We start from the raw sequence: 23,147 nt of genomic DNA on the forward strand, positions 1-23,147 counted from the left end.
ACAAGTGACTCATGCAGTACTGTTACAGCCTACCCCTTATGTTTTTTTCTTTGTGAATGACTGACATCACAGCCTCTTTTAGCAGTTACTCTATCTATCCAGCTATCTTTCTGTGATAGATGACATCATAAAATGACCAAACACAGCATTTATATTGTGTGACATCTGCTGCTATAATCACTTGCTTGTCTGTTTTCAGCCAAGAACAAAAGCTGTAAGAATTAGCACCATTTAACTTCTTACAATTTGTATTTTTTTTCTGGGAATATATATAAAAGTTCATCATCAAGTTACCTTAAAGCTGATTAAGAACTAGAATGTTAAGGAGAATTTTGAAAGAGAGTTCACAGCTAACCTGGAAAATAATGCTTGTGAGGCCTTCTCAATGGACTAACTACAAATTTAAGGAGTAACATAGCATGTAGTCACATAAATAATTTCCTAAACTAATGCCTGGAGAGCTACACACATGGAGTTAATGTTGAGGATCTCTAAACCTGCCGTAGTAGCACAGTCAGGTACAAAACACACAGTCCAACTGCATGAAAAGTAATGAAGATCATTGTTGTACTACAGATCTGCAATTCAAATTTGGCTTTGTAAGTGCAAAACTCTGGAATTCTCTGAAAAGGGGAGTCAGAGTTTATTTTGTCTCTCAAGCTAGTTGGGGGAAGAGGACTATATGCATATAGGCTATCTTTGTGATAAGTACACACCTGTTTGCACCTGTTTGCCAAGGGCAACTTAGAAATATTTTGAATTGTTTGCGCATAATACATTGCTTTCCCTTACCTTCCCTGCATTACAAGCCAAATGAACAAGATAGTCTGGTCAGCCTTCTGTTAGCTGTGGAATCAGAACTATCTGCATGCATCAGAAACTTTTAGACAGTAACAAAAAAATAGCACAGAGATAAAATGTTAGTTTATTAACACCACAGACTTCTTAAAAGGGAGAATATGGTCAATGCACTATTGGTGATAAACGGCAGAGGGCATTTCTCAGATGCACTGATGCGAAAAAACCAAATTCAGTCTGGGGAATCTCTTTGTGTGTTTAGTCTAGGCTCCTACTACAGATATGGTGGTGGTGGCTTTTCTCTTTTGCTGCTCCTTTATGGCTATGGAAACAACCACCAGTTATACCACACAACATATGATACTCCTGCACAGGTCAATAAACAACTCTTGTTTAGGTGTATTGTATGACATTTCTCTATTTGATCTGTGCTGACTCTGCAGGAACAATAACCGTCTTCTCTCCTGAAGTTAGCAGAGGAATCTATGCATGCTAGGAGCAACTCTGCTGATTAAGGCCCTGGCTCAGCAAGAGATCCCATTCATGCCAGTACTTGCAGCATCAGTGCCATTTTATATGACTTATATTAGCTATTTAAATCTGCAAATTATAAAAGGCAAATAAAGACCAAATTTAAAAGTTATTAAAATTACAATATTTTCTTATCTGTAAAAATACGTGTGTAATCTGGGGCAGGGACTGAGCTTTGGGAGCGTGACTGTAGTGTGGTAACCACATCAAACATTGGTCTGTAGGCATCACAACAATAACAATACATCTATATTTAAGTTAAAATTACTCACATTTGTGTTATATGCTCTTTTTAAACTGTTAAATAATACTTAAAAATTCTATTAATATCATGCAAGAAACTCTTAATTAAAAACATATTAGTCAGAACAATAAGGTTAAAAATTTCAATGTCAGAGTATTTGGTGCTTGATTTCTTCAATCGTTTTGTTTTTTTCCTCAGCTACACTCTGTTATATATCTCAGATAAACTTATACTCACACTAGGACAATTCTATTCCTGTGGGCCATCCATTTTCTATGCTCCAGCCATTTTTTATCTCCATCTCCAGATATTTTTTTGAAGCATCCTTTTAAAAATTTGAGTTTATAAAGTTAATCCTAGCTTAAGAAAGTTAATTCTAAATAACCATTTAAAAATTAATTAAATACACACTCAGATGATTTTGTGTGAAGAAGAATTGGCACCTATGGATGTTCACTGCCAGTACTGCAAGTTACCTGCATAACTACACTGGGTTTTATATGGCTGTTGTGAAGTTTATGGATTGGAAACACTTTCAGCAAATTATGACAACTTACTGGAAGGCTAATTGGGAAAATTTAAGGATTTGCATGGCAGATGACTCCTCTGTTCAGAGCCTGAGACTGGGGCAGGGGCAGGAATTAAAGGTTACAAGGCAGATGATTATAAGGAAGTGTGCAATTCATAATAAAGGTTTGTGGACTGTGAGCTTTTTAGATCAATCATTTCAAGTAGCTGGCTTTTAGGTTATACTCAACAATTATGGAGGGGAAAACTTGTAAGGAAGTTATTTTGGGAAAAGAAAGAATCAAACACATGTTATTAACAGGAGAATATCACTTCTGGTCAACTGCTTTTGTAGCTGACTAGGTTGATCTACTCTACATTCAAGGGACAATTAAAATAATCTTATAATTTTCTGCATTCATCGTGCTAAAATTTATGAAAAAAGAAAGTAGTTATGCGTAATTACTGAAAATGGTTGCAAAAGAATAATATGCTGCATGCAGAGCACCCACCCTGCCTTTATGAAGGCCAGACATTTACATACATGTGGGAGAAGTAACCAAAAATAAGACTTTTTATAGAAAAAGGAGAAATAGCCATTCTTTATTTGATTTAAAAGATCTAAACTGGTTATTTATAAAGAACAAGGGAACTGGTACAAGGAGTGCATTAGAAGCAGTTTTTCAGCGCATACAACAATGTTCTATATTAATAAGCATTGGGGGAATGAAAACATCACTTATACCAATCCAGATATAATGATATTTCAGGTAGATAAATTGAAGTGTTACAGCTCAGCAGCAAAAGGCATACTGTAAAACTCCCTTAGACAAAACCCTACACGTGCTGGCTAAATTCTTAGATGGAAAATTACCATTGAGCAAGAGGCCAGCTCACAACCTACATATAATTTACATGGGATGCTTCATGGCAGTATATGTTAGCTGTTATGCAATAGAATCCTACAGCAAAACTACAAATACATGTTTTTAATAGACCACTTGACAGAGATTACTGCTATTTTTCAGCTGAGCGGCACTCACTCAGCAGCCCAGCCACAGATACTGCAGCTGCATCCAGTCCCAGGTCCATTCGATCTATAATTAAATGTGTCCTTGCTATTTCAAAGAAAAATTGTTCATTTTCAGTTTTTTAAATCAGAAGAAGTTTAAGATTTCTAAGAAGTATACAGCACTGTTCCTCCGATTAACTCTTTTGAAGACCAGTTTTAGATAGAGGATTCATTTAGATAGAGGATTCATTTCATGCATCCGTGAGGTGATCGTGAGAAATATTTCTTATGTTTACAGGCCAAAAAGAAGCTAAGATGCCTGAATTAGACTCAGCCAGAAATGCCTTTATCCAAAGTCACAAACCCCAAAGCTTTTCCTTGCCTGGAAATGTGTAAAGTCCCATGGAGCCTGCCTGTTGTGCTGCCCATTCCATCCAAAACTCTACCTTAAAGATCATAAGCAGGGTATGATGGGACTCCTGGTGACATTTAGTGATGTACTGAAAGAAAACAGTCTACTTGTAATCAAATAATTTAGGAAGGTGCCTAACACACCAAGTCTACTTCTGAAAAATAGGAAGGTATTGTCTTATTTACTTCCTTTAATGTTGCAGTTATACTTTCAAAAAGAGTGAATAGGCTATCTCAAATATACAGATTCTCTTTCATAAGATCAAGTTTCACTTAAAATTACTTTAGCTTTACTGTTGTGGTTATCCATACATTATTAAAGCATTTTTTCTTTTGGCATTTCCTCTGTGGGGAAGAGATTGGAACAAGAGTTTCAAGTTCCAAAATAAATGGAGGATGGTTATTCTGGTCTGAACAAGAAAAACTGTGGTTGCTGCAGTCAGGATTGCAAACCAGATTTGGTTTGAAAAAAAAAAAAAATCATAAGTGAAATCCCACGAGGCATAGAAGAAGGATAACATTCAAATTGAGATGCTGCACTATCACAGGAATTGTACGCTCTGATCCTGGCTCCGTTCCCTCTTTGAATCCCTGGAAGTGAGTTGCTTTTTCTATAGCACAGTTCTCCATCTCTAACTAGAGATATTAATATTTCATTTCTTCCTCCATTTGTCTTCCTTGCTTATTCAAATTGAAAGCTTGTCAGAACAGGGACTGAAAATCTCTTGGTATGTATATATCGTGAAATAAAGTGGAAACCTGATCTTGGTTTGGTCTCTCAGGCTACCATATGAAACAATTTATATATATTTCTATATATATTAAGGAAAATGGCAGTTGTATGATATTTGAAAAATACGGTTTTCCCAGTGTAAAATTATTACCTCACCTTTTTAACCATTAGATATCTAGGGAAAGTCAAATGTTGAAACGTGGCATGTGAATAGTCCACTTTGTCAGACCAAATGGGATGAAATTGTCAGCTGGCCAATGGCAGCAGCTTTCTGGATATTTTGCACAACTGGAACATCACAGAGATACGAACCAGCAATAATTTTATCAGATTGCAAAACTGACTGAATTTGGCAATTCTGTACAAAGGAGTTTCCAGCACAAATGCAAACACAAGAATAAATTATTGTACTAGTGACTGTATATCCTTTCTAAGGAGAATTCTCTTCCTTTGTTTATTTTTAAATAAGAAATATTCATTGTATGACTGGATTTTTTCTGTTCTAATAATTTCATTTTCTAATGAGTTCAAGACTGAGAATGGTGAGGTAAATTGCTATACTTCTTTTCAGTTTCAACAGGCCCCTTAAATTCAGATCTTCTTAGCTGTTGCAATTTTGTAACTGAAATCCACTAAACCAAACACTGTTAAGTATAATCAAAAGGTTTAAATCCAGGTGAATTTGGTCAGCTTTAACTTGAAGACAATTACTCTTCAAAAACTTGCTCTTTACTGGTTAAAATATGAGATAATGAAGAGAAATTCAATCATAGATTTAGTCATACTTTCATTACTAGAAACTGTGGAGCCAACATAGTTTTCCTTACTTATATAACTCCTATACCTCTGCTTTCCAATATTAAAACCACACAAGCTAATTTCAAAGTCTAGAGGTAATGAATAGGTCCACATTATTTTTATGTGATTCCAGGGCAAGGTACACAACGCTGTTCATGCTGTTTGCTTTGTCCCCAAATAAATATATGCACTTTTACTGTGCAAAGAGGTTGGGCGTTTTCATCACCAGTGAGAGCAAAAAGGTAAGAGGACACTTGCCAGATTAAATATTTTTTTTGCGATCAAAAAGGGAGGCATAAAAAAAAATTACATGTAAAATGTGATGTATTGACTCTTCTAGCTACCTTCGTTCCATTTTTTCCAGATTGTTATTCTTTTAAAATTCAAATTTGCAGTATTCTTTGAACACTGGCAGTAGTGTTCTGTCTTCTACAGCTGGGGATTTCAGCTTTCAGAATATTATTCCATCTGGAACTTATAGGTTTTGACCTTTTTTCCTACAGGCCAGATTTCAATAGCTTTCCATAGTTCAATAATCCACATGGTATATTTCTTCCATATTTTAACAGTCTCAGTGTGTTCCGTAATTGGTTGATTAAAAATGTAAAAAGGTTGAGATGCAGAACAGTTTGCATTTATGCACCTATGATATTTATACTTCAAATAGTTCCCTGACATTTTATTTGGAAACTGGTATGTTCTTCTTCCAAATAAATAATTCAGCTAATGTATTACATTTTTGTAAGTCGGGAATGAAAGTCAATACTATTCATAGTGCTGCTAACATGCCTTCTAGTAATTTATAGAATAATTATGACCATATTTTGGATACGTCTATTCTCTACATTTCTGATTTGTCCTCCTCCAATACATCCTGACAATGTTGTTGTAATTCATGTATATTGTACAGACTGAATATATTTAAAGACAGACAATTTGTTCCAGACAAATACATTAAAAATATAACACAGCTGTTTGGAGCTCACTTTGTCCATGAGACCTTTAAAGTAGACATTTGGTTAGTAATGAAGGAATTCTGCAATTCTACCCTTTATTCTTAGTCCATGAGACCATGAATGATAATTTGTACTGAATCATTATCTAAATCTGTTTAAGCCTCTAAAGAATTCAGATGATACATACATGAAGTGCTTTATTTCAGGAAGTGGGTGGTAGGGCAGCATTGTACATATATGGAAATAATTCTTCAGTAGCTTAGCCAAACTTTATTCAAACATCCAGCTTATCATATTTTTTTCAGATTTAAATTTTCTCAGTTAAAAGAACTACAAAAAGGTATAAACTTATTTCCTCTTTAATGTTTTCAATAATTCTCCCTGTGATTGTATTATACAAGTGTTTTAACCTTTAAAAAGTGTCATTCATGTTGAAAGAGAAAATATTTCAAAGAACATCACACGGAACTTCCAATTGATGTTAATGCAAATTGTAAAATGGGGAATTCGACTCAAGGGAAGAAAATCAGTGGGAATTTTGCCATTGACTTCATGAGGTCAGGATTTTTTCCAGCCCCCACTATAGAATCTGGGGGATGTTGATTTTACACATCTTGTTGAAATTCATGCTTCTGTAGTACCTAGCTCATGGATAACATTCCATGAGCCTTAGAATTTGCAAGGGCAGAAATATTAACAAGTAAAAAGCACAACTAATGCTTGTCAATATATGTAACATTTTTAAAACCTGCATGCATGTTGTGATTCATTATCATCTAAAAGCAGAGTTCCATCAGAAGTGACATGGCTATTCACTTTGTGAAAACAACTTGTTCTAAAAATTTCATTAGAAAGTATCAGATTTGTCACGTTCTCTGAGCTGTGTAACTGAAAATATAATTAAAATATCACTATTGGGTTTATTGAGAGTAATAAACTTAATTAACAGACTCCCTTTTGTTTAAATTGACAATTTTCTTTAGGAGGCCATTGATAATTTATTTAAACTAATTCTTCATGAAAATTAAGTATTAATTATGAAATTGCTATTTCATAATGGTACCATAAAAAATGCGGATCAGATGCAGATAAAGATTGGCATTTTTAATTGGTTTTGCGTGCTACTAATTTTCTTTCATCATAAATGAGCACTGGATTACTTTCAGTGATTAACAAGAATATCCTAATAATATCAGAACATTTTAAAACCTTGACAATGTCTAATATGTATCTTGTCACAGTTGGCTGGTTATTCACAGTATTAAGAGAATAAACAGTATCTGAATGTTGTCCAAAAACTCAGCCCAGAGAAAACATATATAAAAGAATCAGAGGTTGACTGTCACAATTATAACCCACTTGGTAAGTAGAACTATTATTAAATCTGGAGTGGCAGAATAGGGAATTCTGACCAATTTTATTTTAATTATTTAACATAATTTTTATGTGGAAGGAATTGTTTATATTTCTTCTTTTCTCTGGTCAGAACTTTTTCTTGTAGAAAGCCATAGAAGGGACTCTCTGAATTGGGAGGATGTTCATTATGTAAATATAACAGAAATATAGGCAGTACAGAAGTATACCTCTGTTCTGTGCATCAACTATATAAATACTTAAACTTTTTGTACCGGTTAATGTTTTAGATTATTTCCATATATATAACAGCTCTAAACATAACTAGAGACACTGTTATTATGGGAGCATTAGCCTTTTTTGGAAACAAACTGCAGAACAAATATTACTAATAAATTGTGAGACCCACAAATGAAGATGCGATAGGTAATGCATTTCTTTCTGAATGCTCACATAACCAATAGAGCATTACTTTGTGTAGATTTTGTTTTTCTAGACTGTGAAGTCATTACAGAGAGCTATTCAGAGAAATGAAAAGATAAATTTGGAATGGAATATTTTTGGGTTTTGAAAATATAATTTTGGTGACAAAGCAAAGGATGTCTACATCATCAACAGGCAATAATTGAATTTAATAAAGGAAAGGGTTTCAATTTGATAAATATTTTTAAATACCATGTTGCTGGAAATATGAACACTGCATTTGTAGATTTGTAGAATGGCATTTCTCCCCCTCTAATTTACATTTTATTTGAAATAATACTTTCAGATTCCAGTTGCATCTGCTTTCACATTTTATTTCAGATAACTCCTTCATCAGCCAAGCACCTCTTCCCAAGACTCTGCTGTGGTTGCTGTAGACTGAATCTTCAGGATGACTCTGGGGTCTCACTTCTGCTCCAACAAAGTAGGTAAAAATCCAGATGATAAAATAGTGAATCTTAATGGATTTAAAATTCTAGCTAGACCACTACAGCATTTGGGGAAAAATATTTCCACTGTCAAAGTCTAAGTAATGTTAGCACTTCCTGAAAACTCCTAATATTGTATCAGTTAGTTCTATTTTACTCAATTTATAACAGTTGTGGTATTTTTAAAATTATCTGTATCTGCCATAGTATTTTTTAAATGAAAGGTCCCATCAGAATCTTGCTTTGGAACCTTTTTATCCAGAAAAGGAATTCTTTGAAATATGGGGATACTAAAAGCTACAGCAGTGGTATATCCAAACTACTAGGTGCAAACCAATAAGCGCATTTTTAATTACTGTAAGTAAATAAAACATTTTTTTTAAATGTAATAAACTCTTTCTTGACAAGTTGATGTCTTCATTTTCACCTTTAAAATAAGCATCTATTCTTACTTATGAAGGTATTTAACAAGTTTTGCAAGTATTAAAAGTAAGATAAAAAGTTAATGGTCTACATGCTTGCAGAGACCAATATGAATAAGGAATCCATTTTTTTCCTTTCTCTTTCAGTCTTTTATTGCATTTACTGTTAGGCAATTTAGATAGTGAGCATTCATGAGCATAACAGTCAAAATAAATCAAAGAAAATTCTGCTGCTGCTTTTCCACAATGTAACAAAAACCTTTAGAAGGCTTTCTCAAAATCTGTTACATATATATTATTTAGCTTTTCACTCTCACCAGATACTGTATTATGAAAATATATTGCAAATAGAAAAACATAATTTTACTGTTCGGTAATATTCATAGCAATAATGATGTGAAATAAGAATGATGCTTTCTCCAACTAAAACAAACGTTATCAGAGGACATGCACTTTAGACTTATACGAAATGTTCACTAGATTAAAAATTCATTATATTCATTGTAGAGATTTCTGAAATTCAGAAAAAAAATCTCTTTCATTATTGGGTTCCTTCAAACTTTTCCTGTGAGGGCTATTTTAATAAGAGTTCAAACTATAAAGTATAATTAAGAGCATAAGAGCATCACTGCTGTGAGTACCTGGGCTATTGTCAGTACGCAGGATTTAAGTTTTTGCATTATCCAGGAAACATATTGATAGTTAGAAAACTCAATTGCTTTCTCACTAAAGTTTCAGATGTTTAATCTGGTTTCTTCTTGAAAGCCAGTCAAATCTATGGAACTTTATGACCTTAGACCTTCTGTGACACAAGTTTTGAATGACAGTTCAGACAGGGGAGGTGTGTATTTGAATATATCAGTTGATGTCTAAAAAAACTGAAGACTTATTAAAACAATTATTCTTTTTATCTATCTTCAAGCATTTTTTCTGAAGTCTCATTTAAGCTATATAATAAATAATTAAAAATATAAGTGCTTGCCATATGTGAGAGATAAGATTAAATTATTGGCAAGACTACAGCTTTTAGACAGCTTCCAAGTTATTAAACACTTTTTGTTGCCAGGAGTACACTTTGGAAGGTATTTACTTTGGCTGTTTTTCTCATTGTTAAGTTTATTGTAAATTCCATAAAAAAAATATGAAAATGCATCTCAAGTTTACACTGCTGCTTTCTGCTGCTGTTACTCTATTGTATATAAATCTAGTGGCAATCTAAGATACATTAAGGAGCCTGTCCAGGTTCAGTATCATCTCATAGAAGTGCTTAGGTGAGGAAGGGATCTCATGGAAAAAACCTGGAAAGAATATATATATTTTTCTGCATTAATTGTAACAAGTCTTCTAGGTTAAAAATGTGTTTAAAAGATATGTGTTCTTTTTATGTGTGGAAGTGTGTATACATTATTTCATACACTAGCCTCAACTAAAATCTGTGAAAGGTTTGTCTTTGTCCTCAGTGGGCTTTGTGTGCCTTTTTGGATAAAGATTCATGATACTACATTGTTGCAAAGTAAGAATTTGAAAAGGGGAAATAATGACACTGAATCAATGGAGTAGCAACTGGCAGTGGTTTTACTAATGGATAATTTCTAGTTAGGAGTACTGACAGTCATGTATTTATGTACATATTTCTGGATTCTGTAGAAACAAAGATCTATATTTTAGTATTTCTTATACACAGATGTATTTCTTGGGAAGAAACAAAGATCCAAGTCCTCAGCTGGTTTAAATCAATGTTTTGGGTTTTGCTTATTTTCCTAAAATTGATTTTTATGTCATTTTTAAGTCTAAGGTTCAGAATATTCGAACCCATAACTTACCTTCAAATGAATATAAAGTCAGCCCTAGTTTTACGAATAGTATTATGTCCTTCCACGCAGTGATGCATTTCCATATCTATTATTAATGCCTTGCTTGCTACTGTCTTTTTTAAATTACTTTGTGTATATTATGCCTGTAGCATGTGTTTGTGTGCATAATCTTCACATGCCTCGTCTTGTTCTCCTTCTCTGATCTGTCCGGGGATCTTTTCTATTTAAATTCATGTCAGCAGCTTCTGAGTTATTAACAGCTCTGTCACAAGAATTTGCATCTCCCACCTCATAATGGTCAGAAGAGAATGTCTGTCTCCCTGTACCATGTATTTTGATGCCAGATATGATCTTTATAAGTTGTTCAATACAAACTAACTCAACTCAAGTTAGAAACTCTATTCCTTTAGTGACAGTTTTCTTTAGACTTACAGGAATCAACAAAAATTGGTTAGATAGAAAGAGCTGTATGAGTATCATGCAGAATTCCTGTTACAGTTAGAGAATGGAACAGAGATGGAATTTACATACATACACAAGCTAACCCTGTAAAAAAGTTCCTTTTCATCACAGAACCTGCATTTCAGCACATGAAATGTTAGTTTTGTGAGAGGCCATGATAACTGTCATGTGCAAGGGTATTAGATTGGGCAGCCAAAACACAGTTTCTAAGCATAATATTTGGCTTTCCAGCATTGTCATAGCTGCAGTCTGTTCTAAAGAGGGTTGCATGAATAAATGAATATTTGACTTCTCAGCCAAAGTGAAAAATATATGTGGTGGGAATGAGTCATAAAGAACCAAATTTGTGGCTTTTCACACTAGGAAAAAAAAAAAAAAAAAAGTTTTATGCTAAATTAAACATACTGTTTGTTCTGTAACACAATTTTTATTTTCAGGCACTTGAAAGAAAAGAAAAGCATATAGACATCCACATACACCAAACTGCTTCTATTCAGTAACCCAGTAATGAAGCAGCCAACTCATATGCAAGAAACCCATATCTAGTGTTCCCTTCTACCTTGAGGAGCTCTAATTCACATTTGCAATCCCATGAGGGATTAAAACTATGCCTCACCAAATCTGACTCAAATACTTCAGCATTTCACACAGAATCACAAAATAGTTGAGGTTGGAAGGGACCTCTGGAGGTCATCAGGTCCAACCCTCCCTGCTTAAGCAGGGGTAAACATCATTTTTGAGACGATAATAAAAAATGTGAGATTTATAACTTGCTGGAAAATCCCTTCCCTCCAGTTTTCATATGAAGCTCTTCCCCACTGCTAGCATAATTATCTGAAGTGGCTTGTTTTGATTGCATTTGACTAGTTTTTTTCATTTATTAATATAATTTGAATAATTACAGCACACTATTATAAAATTGACAAATACGTTGCATAGAATAGTCTATACGATACAGTCCAAAAGCCTTCCAAAAATCTCTCTTTTTTGTCCTTCTGTGAACTTTTATAAAACACCCTTGCTGTAAAATGCTCTTCCCAACGATACAGCTGCTTCGGGGTGTTGTTCACACTTTTCTCTTAAATGTAATTGCAAAAGCTGGGGATGGGGCAGCAGCAGTATATCATACAGTGCACAATTTTCTCCCACCCTACATACTACATGATGAGCTCTAAGTGTGATACAGGAAGAACTTAAAATTTCTTCCATTACGCTAGGAGTTTCTTCTCAAAGTTGCACAATGGACAATTCATTACGATAAATGTAATTAATTTTGCACTACTAGTTTTGCAGAAAGCAGATGTCATGAAGTGAATCTGAGACACAGATTCCATTTCCCATATAAAGCAGTAGTATTTTATTAAAATTTTGCATAAAGGCTGTAAAGGTAAAAGACCTCAGGGTCTGGTTTTGATCTAAAAATGTACTTAATGAAAATGGTGTGCTGCTAAACAAGTACATTTTTTCCTTGAATGTGCTGAAACATTTGTAATGTATATAATGAGCAATTGAGGGGTGTATGTGTGTCAGCTTTATATATTCTTATTAGCATTGCAGGGTGAGTATGACTATCTTGCTGCTTGCACATTGCCTAAATTTCTGTTAAGCTATAGACAGTAACACTTTGTACATATGTAATTAAAGACACAACTTGGGCATCTAACAATTTATTAGTGTTGAAGTATGAAAAGGAAGAAGAAAAGAAGGGAATAAAAGCTGGTTTGTTACCAACATTTTGGTTCAAGGCAGTTTCAGCCACTTACACAGACTGAGCAACTCCATTCCATTTCTTGAGATGCAGCCCAGAGAGGTAGCACAGGAGAAGGGAGGCTGTTCAGTGTAAATTTAGGTGATGGAGTTTTGAGTTATGGATGATTTTAGGTACCTCATTTTAAATGAAAGCATTGGGTTAAGTTCCTAGTTACCAGTTACGTGTAGAAATATTGCTATGGATGCTGGCCTGGTGCCTCTTCTGATGTAGTTCAACATCTCTCCAATATTTATTCTTTCGTCTTCTCCATTAGTGGAGAAGATACATAATGCTGCATTTGCTTTTCTAATTTTTTTATCAGTCACGTACAGATTTCTTGCCTATGTTGCGGAAGGCAAGATTAGAGAAGTGGACCCTGAATTTCAGTACCACAATTCAGCATTCAGTACTAAGAGCTTGGCTTACAGATTCTATATACCCTGGTGCAGTGTATGTAGGCTGGAAGAAATGGCACAATTGGTGCCGCATTTTCAAATTTTCCCGTTCTGCAACACACACCGTGCAGACCATCTGCCCCTCCTTTATGGGTAGATCTAGCATATGTTTTACTGATAATAACAAAGAAAAAAAAATAATTAGCCATTTTGGACAGTGGAAGAAGCCTACAGAGGAGTAAAATTATCCACAGTTTAATGTATGGTGCCTTTTTGCAATATTCTCTACTGTGTCATTTTATGATCTCTGGATTATAAAATAAATCTGTGAAAAATTCACAAAACTGTGACATATAGGACACCATCAGGATTTTTCTTGTTCCGTTAAGGTCCTAATTAGTCTTTAATGAGGGTGAAAGGTTATAAGAGAGGTGTAAAGAGATGTTCACTGGAAACACTTAGTTGGTATCACACTGACTAGCAGTTGATGATCTCCATGGTTTTTTGCCCATCTTATATATGCCTATAATTCCATAATTGTAAAACTTGAAAATGTTTCTTAATATAACCTATACATGAGTAAAACATGTACTTAGTCGTGCTTCTTTTAAGCAACTTTTAAATCCTAACTTTTAAAGTCTTGAACTGTAAGAATAATCTTCATGCTATTCTAAGAAAAAAAGGCACCAAGCAATGCTTTCTATGAGATTAATGAATACGTTAATACACTCTTGAAGCTTTATTCCCACTTATGAATAAATTATGCAGCTAACTACAAAGACACTCAACTTTTGTGTAAATCTGGTTTTACTAACACCATCTAAATTTTTCAAATGTGTCAGATAGCTGGCAGCTATCTAAGTGTTTTTTTCCTTAATTTGTTTAAGAAATTTACAATGAAGGATGACCACAGTAATCTTATGATAGCAGTCAAAAGATTAGACAACATGTTCTTGTTTTGCAATAGTTGCCAAGATCAGTAACTACTCCAAAATATCAAACACAGTACCAGTGCAACTTGTCATACATCTGTGACTCAAAAGAGCTCCTTTTATTGCTTCAGGAGTGATTTCCTTTTTTCTTGAAAAAGCTTAGAAGAAGGTAGAAACTGCATTGACAAATAAGTAGTGATAAATCAAAATACAAGAAATATGCACACTAGCTTGGCAGTCTGAAGCCCTGGATTTAGCCTGGAAAAGCAAAAATGCAGTATCTAACACCTTTACTTATCTCCTTTCTTCAGTCTTGGTAAAGACAATTCTCTCAAGGTTAGAATTGTGATTTCAGTGCCTTAAAATATCTAGGAACATGGTATTTCTTCTCCTGATGACTGCTGTCCCACAACTTCCTTGAGTACTGAAGGGTATTGTTTTTGTTCTATGTGAAAGGGTATTTTATTTTGAGATATCTACCTGAGTGCAACATCATTAGAGAGATAAGGGTAGTTTTGAATTCCACAGAGTGCCAGTGCTATTAATTCCCCTCATTGCATGAATCACAGAATCACAGAATGGTTGAGGTTGGAAAGGACCTCTGGAGGTCAGCTGGTCCAGCCTGCTCAGCCTAGAGCCATTTGGCTGGGACCATTTCCAAACAGCTTTTGAATATCTCCAAGGATGGAGACTCCACAACCTCCGTGGGCAACCTGTGCTGGTCACCCTCGCAGTAAAGACGTATTTCCTGATCTTCAAAGGCAACCTCCAGAGTTTCAGTTTTTGCCTATTGCCTCTGGTCCTGTCACTGGGCTCCACTGACAAGAGCCTGGCTCCATCTTCTTTGCACCCTCTCTTCAAGTATTTATACCCATTGATGAGATCCCCCTGAGCCCTCTCCTCCAGGCTGAACAGTCCCAGTTCTCTCAGCCTTTCCTCAAGTGAGAGATGTTCCAGTCCCTTTATCATCTTCACGGCCCGCTCTCCAGTATGCCCATGTCTTCCCTTACTGGGGACCCCAGAACTGGACCCAGTGCTCCAGGTGTGGCCTCACTGATGCTGAGTAGAGGGGAAGCATCACCTCCCTCAGCCTGCTGGCAACACTCCTAACGCAGCCCGGGATGCCATCGGCCTCCTTTGTGGCAAAGGCACATTGGTTTTACCTGGCCCAGTTTTGCTAAAATAAGAACTACTTACATCTTGTCTTCACTATGATTATATTGAGAAAGTGAGGTGAACACTTCATCACCCCTATATTTTTTTTTCTCATTAAAAACATATAGGCTGAACCTACTAGAATGCACGTACAGACTACACAGAGAAGTGATGACTAGGACACAGAACGTGGGGGAAAGTGATTTTTGGATTGTCTCCTGAATTCCTCTGACTTTTTTTTTCCTGATATGGTACAAGGTGTTGTAAGAAAAAACAGAGGGCAATCTAGGAGTAAATATGAGCAAGGCACCCTTCGCCTAGTTCTCTAACTTAATTTTGACCTCCTATCTTTAAACTAAGGGAGAAGTACAGAAGGCTGAGCGTATACTTCTCATGATGAAAACCTAGATTTAATTAAGTCCCATTTGAGCCCTCTATGAGTCTTAGTCACTACTTAAATTTGAGTGAAATGTCTTTTCACATCATTATACCGTTGTGCAAGAATTTCCAGGAGTGGATTTTAATAGTCAGGACTGGCAGCGACCATGGGGACTGGTCTGGACCAGGATGGCTAGTAGCTAATCATTTATATAGGAAAGGATTAAACAGGCAAGGCTTTGTTCTCCAAGATGGCAGTTCCCAAAGTTCGGACCGTGGAGCACAGTTGACCGTTATAAATTTCCGCTGCACAATCAACCTCAGCGGCAGAGCTTTAACTGGGAACAGGTACAAGCGCGGCGGTTGACAGCGGGGGTCGTGCGAGCCCCGCCGGGTGGGAGAGCACCGGCCGGCAGCCGCGGGGCTCCCCCCGGGGGACAGAAGCGACTCTTTAAACACCGAATTCCCCCCACGGCACGGAAGGCGGGAGGGCGCGCGCGGGCTGCCTCGCGCCCCCGGCGCCTCGAAAAGCTCCCTCAGGAAATGGGAGAGAGGTGCGAGGCTGGGGTGAGCGACACACCTCCCCCCCACACACACACCGCCCGCCCGCCACCCCGGCACACGCCCCGCGTGTCCCCCGGCCCTCCGGCAGCGGCTCCCGGCCGCGGCTCTCCTCTCCTCTCCCGCCTCGACCCCAGCTCGGGCAGCCGGCCGAGGGTCCCCCCCGTCCCTCTTCCCCCCCTGCGGTGGGACTCGGGAGCGACGCGCCGGTGGCCCCTCGCGCTGCCGCCGCCCGTTAGGCCCGCGCGCTCGGCCCTGGCCGCGAGCTGCTGCCGTTGCCAGGGGAACGGGCTCCGGGACGCTGGGCAGGACGCGGCGGCGGCGGCGGCGGAGGGCAGCCTCCACCCCCCCCCCCCCCCCCCGCCTCCTCCTCCTCCTCCTCCTCCTTCTCCTCCTCCTCCTTCTTCTCCCCCTCCTCCTTCTCCCCCTCCTCCTCCTCCCGTCCGTCGGCGGGCGCCCAGCCGGAGCCGTGAGTACCGGGAGGCGGGGCTGGGGCCGCCCGCCAGCTGTGCTGCCGGCGGCGGGCGGGCAAGGAGGCGGGAGGGAGCCAGGCCGTTACCGCCTCCCGCTCAGGGCGGGGGGGGGGGGCGGGGGGGAGTGTCTCCGGGCTCAACGCCGGGCGCTCGCAGTGCGGGACAGGCGCCCTGAGGTTGTATTTTATCGTCCTCCAAGCGAGGGGCTCGGCGGGTGGTGCTGGCTGGGCCCCGGGGAGGATGCGCGGGGCCCTCGGCCCGCCGCTGCGGAGTTTCGCCGGTGGCCGCGCGGGGGTCCCCGCCGGCGGCCGGGGCGGCGTTAACTTTACAGCGGGCGATGTTGGGCACGGCCAGTTCTTCCTCGTTCCCTACGCTGTCGCGGCAGAATAAGCAAAAGTAACTGTCTTTGTCTTCAGGAGGTTGCACCTCCGGAGGTGTCTGACTGAAGCCTGGGGAAGTACGTAAGTGGAGGGTGCATCCCCCCGTTGTAGAAACGTTTGGGCATCTCTGCTCTGGCAAGAGGTTCGGTTAGAATGACTTGTTGGGCCTTCCAGAATTAATCCCCTTTTCTTCTTGCAATGCTTGATGCAGCAAACGCATCTTTGGGAGATCGGATTTTTCAGTTTATATGCCTAAAGAGGCTCTGCCCTCTTGTTGCTGAGTTATTCCTAACTGATTCGAAGAATGCAATAAACTTTCTGATACATAACTTAAAAGAGTTTTAAGCCTTCCTTTCCAAGTTTTAGATACATAACCCATTTTGCACAGGCTCGGTATTGTGATACGTCACTACTGAAGAGGAGACTGATTAAAAGTTACATTTTCTTCCCTCTCGGAGGGTGTAGTAATTATTCTGCCTCCTAGGTTTTTTTCCTCTTTAAATAAAAAGCAAAATGCATAAGGCTAGAAAACATGGAAGGACTTGGTATGGGAGTTATTCCAGAATTTTACCTTCCAAAAGGTTGTTTTTTTGAAGCATGGAATCTCTTAGTTTCACATGGTAATAACACCATGTCAAAGTAGAGTAGGCTTTGAAGAAGATATTTTGAAGACCTTATGGAAAGAAGAGGTAGCTGTTACTATATTGATAATGATTGACCTCTAATTTCTGTCTTGTTATTTCTTTGGGAAAATAATTAATGATAAATAGGGGAATTAATGACAGAGAGTTCAGTGGACTTGTTCTAACAGGGTTGTAAAATTTTGGTCACACTCCACTCACAGGAACCTAGGTGAATATATTGAGGTAATACGTAGAAAAAAAATTACAAAGAGCTGTAGACTTGACTTTTGTGCTTCAGCAGAATATACCACAAACAGTGAACCCTTCTTGTTTTTCTGTATTGATCTCACTGAGATGTGTATTGGAAGTTGAGAGCCTGGTCATGATCCCAAATGAAAATCCAGTATATGATCATTTGGGGACTGGTTGTGCTCTTTCAAATTGCCCTGAGTGGAAAATTGAGTATGTTTGCTAACAGAGTGAGATCCTTTTTGAATCTGCTTTCGGGAATTCAGAAATTTACGAAGGTCTTGGAGGTGTTTGATTTTCAGTCCTTCAAAATTATTCCTCATGGAGTTGCAGCATGGCTATCTCTAGTGAGGTAGTGCCACTATTATCTACAAAATTGATACATGTGTCTCTAAGCGTTCTTCCCTACTGAGGGGCTCTACATCTTTGTAAATGCTCTTATCTTTTCAGACCATACAGCCTATGTGAGATTAGAGTTTATCTGACTTTAAAATCTGGGATTAAGATGTAGATATGATGGTCTGCATTATAGGTAGCCTTCTGTAAGCCTTTTCATGAAGAGCTTTCAGATGCAGTTAAATAAAAAGAGAGCATGGTAGCAGTAACTGCACTCTAGATGATTGTTTCAGGTTTGATACGTTGCATAATAGGACAGATAGGTCTGAAACTGTTGACAAGAAGAGAGAGTGAGGGAAAGTGCCCTCTTTTGAAGGATATTAGAACTTTTATTTCAAATCAGACATGAGACAGAGAAATTTCCTATTCCTCTTCCAGTGCTTGATGCAGTTTTGGTTTAGATTATAATTTAGAAGATTGTTATCTACACTAACATCAAAAGTTAATACTGCAGTAGTGGCCCAAATATTTGCTATTGTATTTTAGGATCCCATTGGAGTTCTACTGAAATCAACCTAAATGACAGAAAATTATTTCCCCTGATATTTACAAGATGCCTACTGAAGCATTACACTTGACGTTAAGAGAGAGTTTGGAGTAGGAATGGAAATCAAATGGTTAAAAACATTCATTATTTGTAAAGTGATAGAATCTCCTAATGGAAAGAAGTCTACTTACCCATTCCAACTTCCTATGGGCTTTCTGATTTTGTATGCTGTTGTGATCTTTGTAATAGTTGCAGCATGAAACCACTGAGTTTAGATAGCGTGTAAGCAAAATTATTTTAACTGATTTTGAATTCTGTATCTCAAACTTGGACATTAATTTACAGGTTTTTCCTGGTTTTCTGAATCAGTTGTCTTCACAGTGTAAATGAGAGAAAACTGAACAGTGAATACTGAGAAAATCTGGATCACTTAGGCTCTTCCTATTTAACTTCAAAAGGATGTCTATACACAAATTTTGTGCCTTGAACTGTGATGAGGTAGATAATGCATTACAGTAATTCTCCTAATATTAGGGTAACTACATGCATCTAAAAGGGCTTTGTACTGACACAGTGGATCACTCCCATTAAAGAGAGTAAAGATACTGAGGATTATGCCAGTCTGTGCATACGGATAGGAAAGTAAAACTTTCTAGCAAAAAAATGGGTATTTATATCACCTTTGAACTGTATACATGGAGTGAAGTATTATGTTTTTGAGAACAATTCTGTGGTGAAGATGAAATTTAGAGACAGAGTAAATCTAGCAAAAAAAAACCCCTTTCTTGCATTCCTTTTCTTCAAAACTATAATAAAATCTCATATAAAGTATTTAAAAGTTTATCTATTAATTTTATTGTGTGGTTTTATCTTTGTTTAAAAATTTAAGTAGAATTACTGAATCATGGAGCACAAACACGGAGTAAAGGTAACAGTTACATTTCCTAGATAAAAAATTTTATGGTTTAGGATGCCTCAGTTTGGAAAGTGAGAAAGAACTAGCTTGGGCGAGAAGCAGCTCCAGTCAGCTTGGGGGTATTGTTGATTTCTTAATTATCATTACCTTTTTTAGTCTTCTTTTTGTTGTTGTTTTTTATTTTCCTGTCATGCAGAGCTTTGTCTCAGAGCTGTCATCTTCTAAGTTTATATTGTAGGACAGGTACAAGAACGTACTCTTAATGTAGTTGTATTGAATTGTATAAGTTAGTCTTTCGTTTAATGTTGAATCCTTATAAAAAGCAGTCTGAGACTATATAATTTCAAAATAATTCTCATTTATTTTTAAACAAGACTTCTATATAGCATCAAGAATTAATTAGCAGATAAGATCTGAGCAGTGCCACAAAATGCGTCTTAGTCCAACTGAAAAAGAATGTGTTTATAGTTACTCAGCACTCGATTTGGAATTTGGCAGAATCTTCTCTTCAAACTATAAAACACACAGATGCAATTTCATGTTATTTAGTAGTGTGTTGTGTTCCCTTTTTTATTTTAAATAGATTGTATGATCCTGCCAAATTTTCAACACATTTTGTTTCTCTAGTCTTTGCAACTAAACTATTTCTATAATATACATAATGGCTGAAATTACTATTTAGCTTCAAGTCCCTCTGAAACACAAAGTAATAAAATACATACAGCATAAAATGGGAAATCAAATAGAGTTCTATCAGCATTTTAAAATGCTTATTTCTCATTTTTTTTTATTTGAAAGAGCATAATACTGGCATGTTGGGCACAAACCATGTGTTATGCATGGCACTGTAGACCGGTGGAGGTACTCTGCATAATACTGACAGCAAGGGCTTACTACATGATTCTTTCCCAATTTGGAGACAATGTCTTGCTAGGAGGAACTGCAAGCACTCTGGAGGATAGGGTCATTTGGAATTTGAAAGGATCTTGAGAAGTGAGAGGGTAGGATGTAAATCAGTAAGAACAAGTACAAATTACTGTCCATAAGTACAAATAATATCTACAGAGGAGAAGAAAATGCTGGGTGAGGTAGCAAAAGACCTGTGGGTTGAAGTGCTAAACGTGAAAACCAGTGTCATGCTGTCGTGATAGAAGCAAGGGTTATATCAGGATATGAAACCAAAAGCAGTGCATAATACTATTCTTCTTAGTACTGGTGGCATCAGCTAGAAGACTGAGCTCTTTTGGATATAAATCTGGAAAGACCTGAACCAACTGGGGACAACTTGGAGGAAGAGAGTGGAAAAACAGGTGGAAAGTATAATCTCTGGGGCAGGGGTGTGTGCTAAAAATTAGAAGAATTCAGTTTGTTTAGTGTAGAGAAGGAAATAGTAGTTCTCAAATGTTTAAGAAGTTCTTTACAAGATGAGGGCAATCTATTATTTTCCGTGTCCATACAGATATGACAAGGAGGTTATATTATACATGAGGATGACTGACTAATGGCAAGGATGGTTAAGTTTGGTTTAAGCTTGCCTAGACATCTGGTAGAAACTGTCACTAAAAGATTCTAAGATAGATTTGACAAGCATCTATCAGAAATGGTTCAGATTTAGTTGAAACTGCCTTGGATCTTTCAATCCACAGAGGCATTATTTTGCAAATGGAATCTGTTCTCACATTCTACTATACTTCTCTCATTACTAAAGAGAAAATAAACTTTCTACATAGTTGGACCCTGTTTGCTCTACCATGAAACTTTGCTTAATGAAATAACCAATTTATTTATTTATTTTTTAATAGATTATCTGTCATTTTTACTTACATTATCCCATTCTAGTTTTGGCAACTGGGCTTTGTCAGTATATTATTTTTTTTTAATTTATTTCCCTTTAGCTCTCATTTACTTTGTCATCTTTGTATCTTTTTAGTAACTCCCCTTCACTACTGTGTAATATATGTTTTCTAGCTCTGCCTTGCAAGCACTTTTATTTCCTTGAATGCCCTATCCCACCTGCTTTTCTTTACCATTGTCAGCACACTCACACTTTGTTATTTCACTTGTTTTTGTCTTTTTTCTATGTTGTTCTTTATTTGTTAGCATATACTAAATGTCTTCTTTTTCTCTCCAATATCTGTATTCTAAAACAGTGAAGTTTAACTCCCTACAAAATACAGTTTGATAGGAAGATTTTGAAATAAATGAAGGCAGTCACTTTAGGTAGCCTCTTAGTGAAGAGGGTTTTTTTGATGTAGCTAAGAAAACAAAGTGTACCCTGTCACTGTATATGTTCTGCCAGTGCAGATCAGTAGGAGTCTCAAAGATGTTGAGTTCTTCCAAGTTTCATGAAAATGAGCTAATAAGTAATGGGAAGAAAGACCCAAATTATTTCCTTGTCTGAAAAAAAAAAGAGTTATCAATTAGCCCTTTACATATTCTGTAGGGTAGCAGTCCACTGACTAATTGACTTGTGTCTTCATTAGCCCGCCAAGCTCTAAACCTATGTACATGCCCAGAAGGGAACACCAGAAGAAGCTGGGTTGGTCAGGATCAGTGACACTGAAGGGAGCTGGGCTTCTGTGGGGGAAAGTTGCACAAAAATCCATGGAAAGCCAGACTTTACTGGCTTAGTGATCATGTGAATGCTGTAAAACATTTTAAATGTTTTTTCTCTGTTCTTTGCGACATTGAGACCATCCCTTAATAAACAGTGATTATTTCAAATAATAATATGATTTTTTGTTCATACATTATTCCTGTTTTATCTTCATTTTTTGGAGAACTTGTTTATATCCTTCAAAATTTGAGTTGATCAATTCTGCAAGTTCATTAAGACCTTTAGCAAGTTCATTAAGACCTTCACCCATTCATGCCAGGAAGGTCTGAGGAGGTAAGATAAACTGAAAATGATATTGTTGATACTTCAAGCTAGAAGCATGATACTGTGAGTTAAACAGGTTCTTGGAATTTTACTTTGCCTTTCTTTGTTGTAGTGTATTGTCTGATTACAGATTTTTATGCAATGTACATTACAGCTTAAAAGACTAAGTTTCCAAGATTTAGAGCTTTCAAGTAGAGACGATCCTCTGTGTTGCTTGTAACTATGATTTATTTGTCTGTTTATGTGTTCTGTATTACCAAACTGTTTCTGAAATTCTGTTTGTTTGTATTGCTGAATATTAAAAAGAAAGGTACTGATGGTAGGTAGTGTACTTGATAAGTATAAGATAGCTTGGAAAGAACTGAATCAGAACTACATTATTGATCAAACAAAGCTAGAGAAGGGAAAGGATGAAAGAATTCTATTATTGAAGCAAAAACATAAATATCCCACTGTCCTACTGTTCATCTGACCTGTGGGGTTGCGGGTTTGTTAGAGGTTGGGATTTTTTTGCAACGTTTAAGATTAATTCTGGGAGCTAGTAAGGAAGTGGAGAGAAGTTTGTAGCTAATTCACAGGCTGGTTGAATTGAGTTAATTTGTTCCTGCTGAATGCGTGT

Source organism: Tyto alba, unplaced genomic scaffold (assembly GCF_018691265.1).
Source record: "Tyto alba isolate M040663 unplaced genomic scaffold, T.alba_DEE_v4.0 Super-Scaffold_27, whole genome shotgun sequence".
Classification (NCBI taxonomy): Eukaryota; Metazoa; Chordata; class Aves; order Strigiformes; family Tytonidae; genus Tyto; species Tyto alba.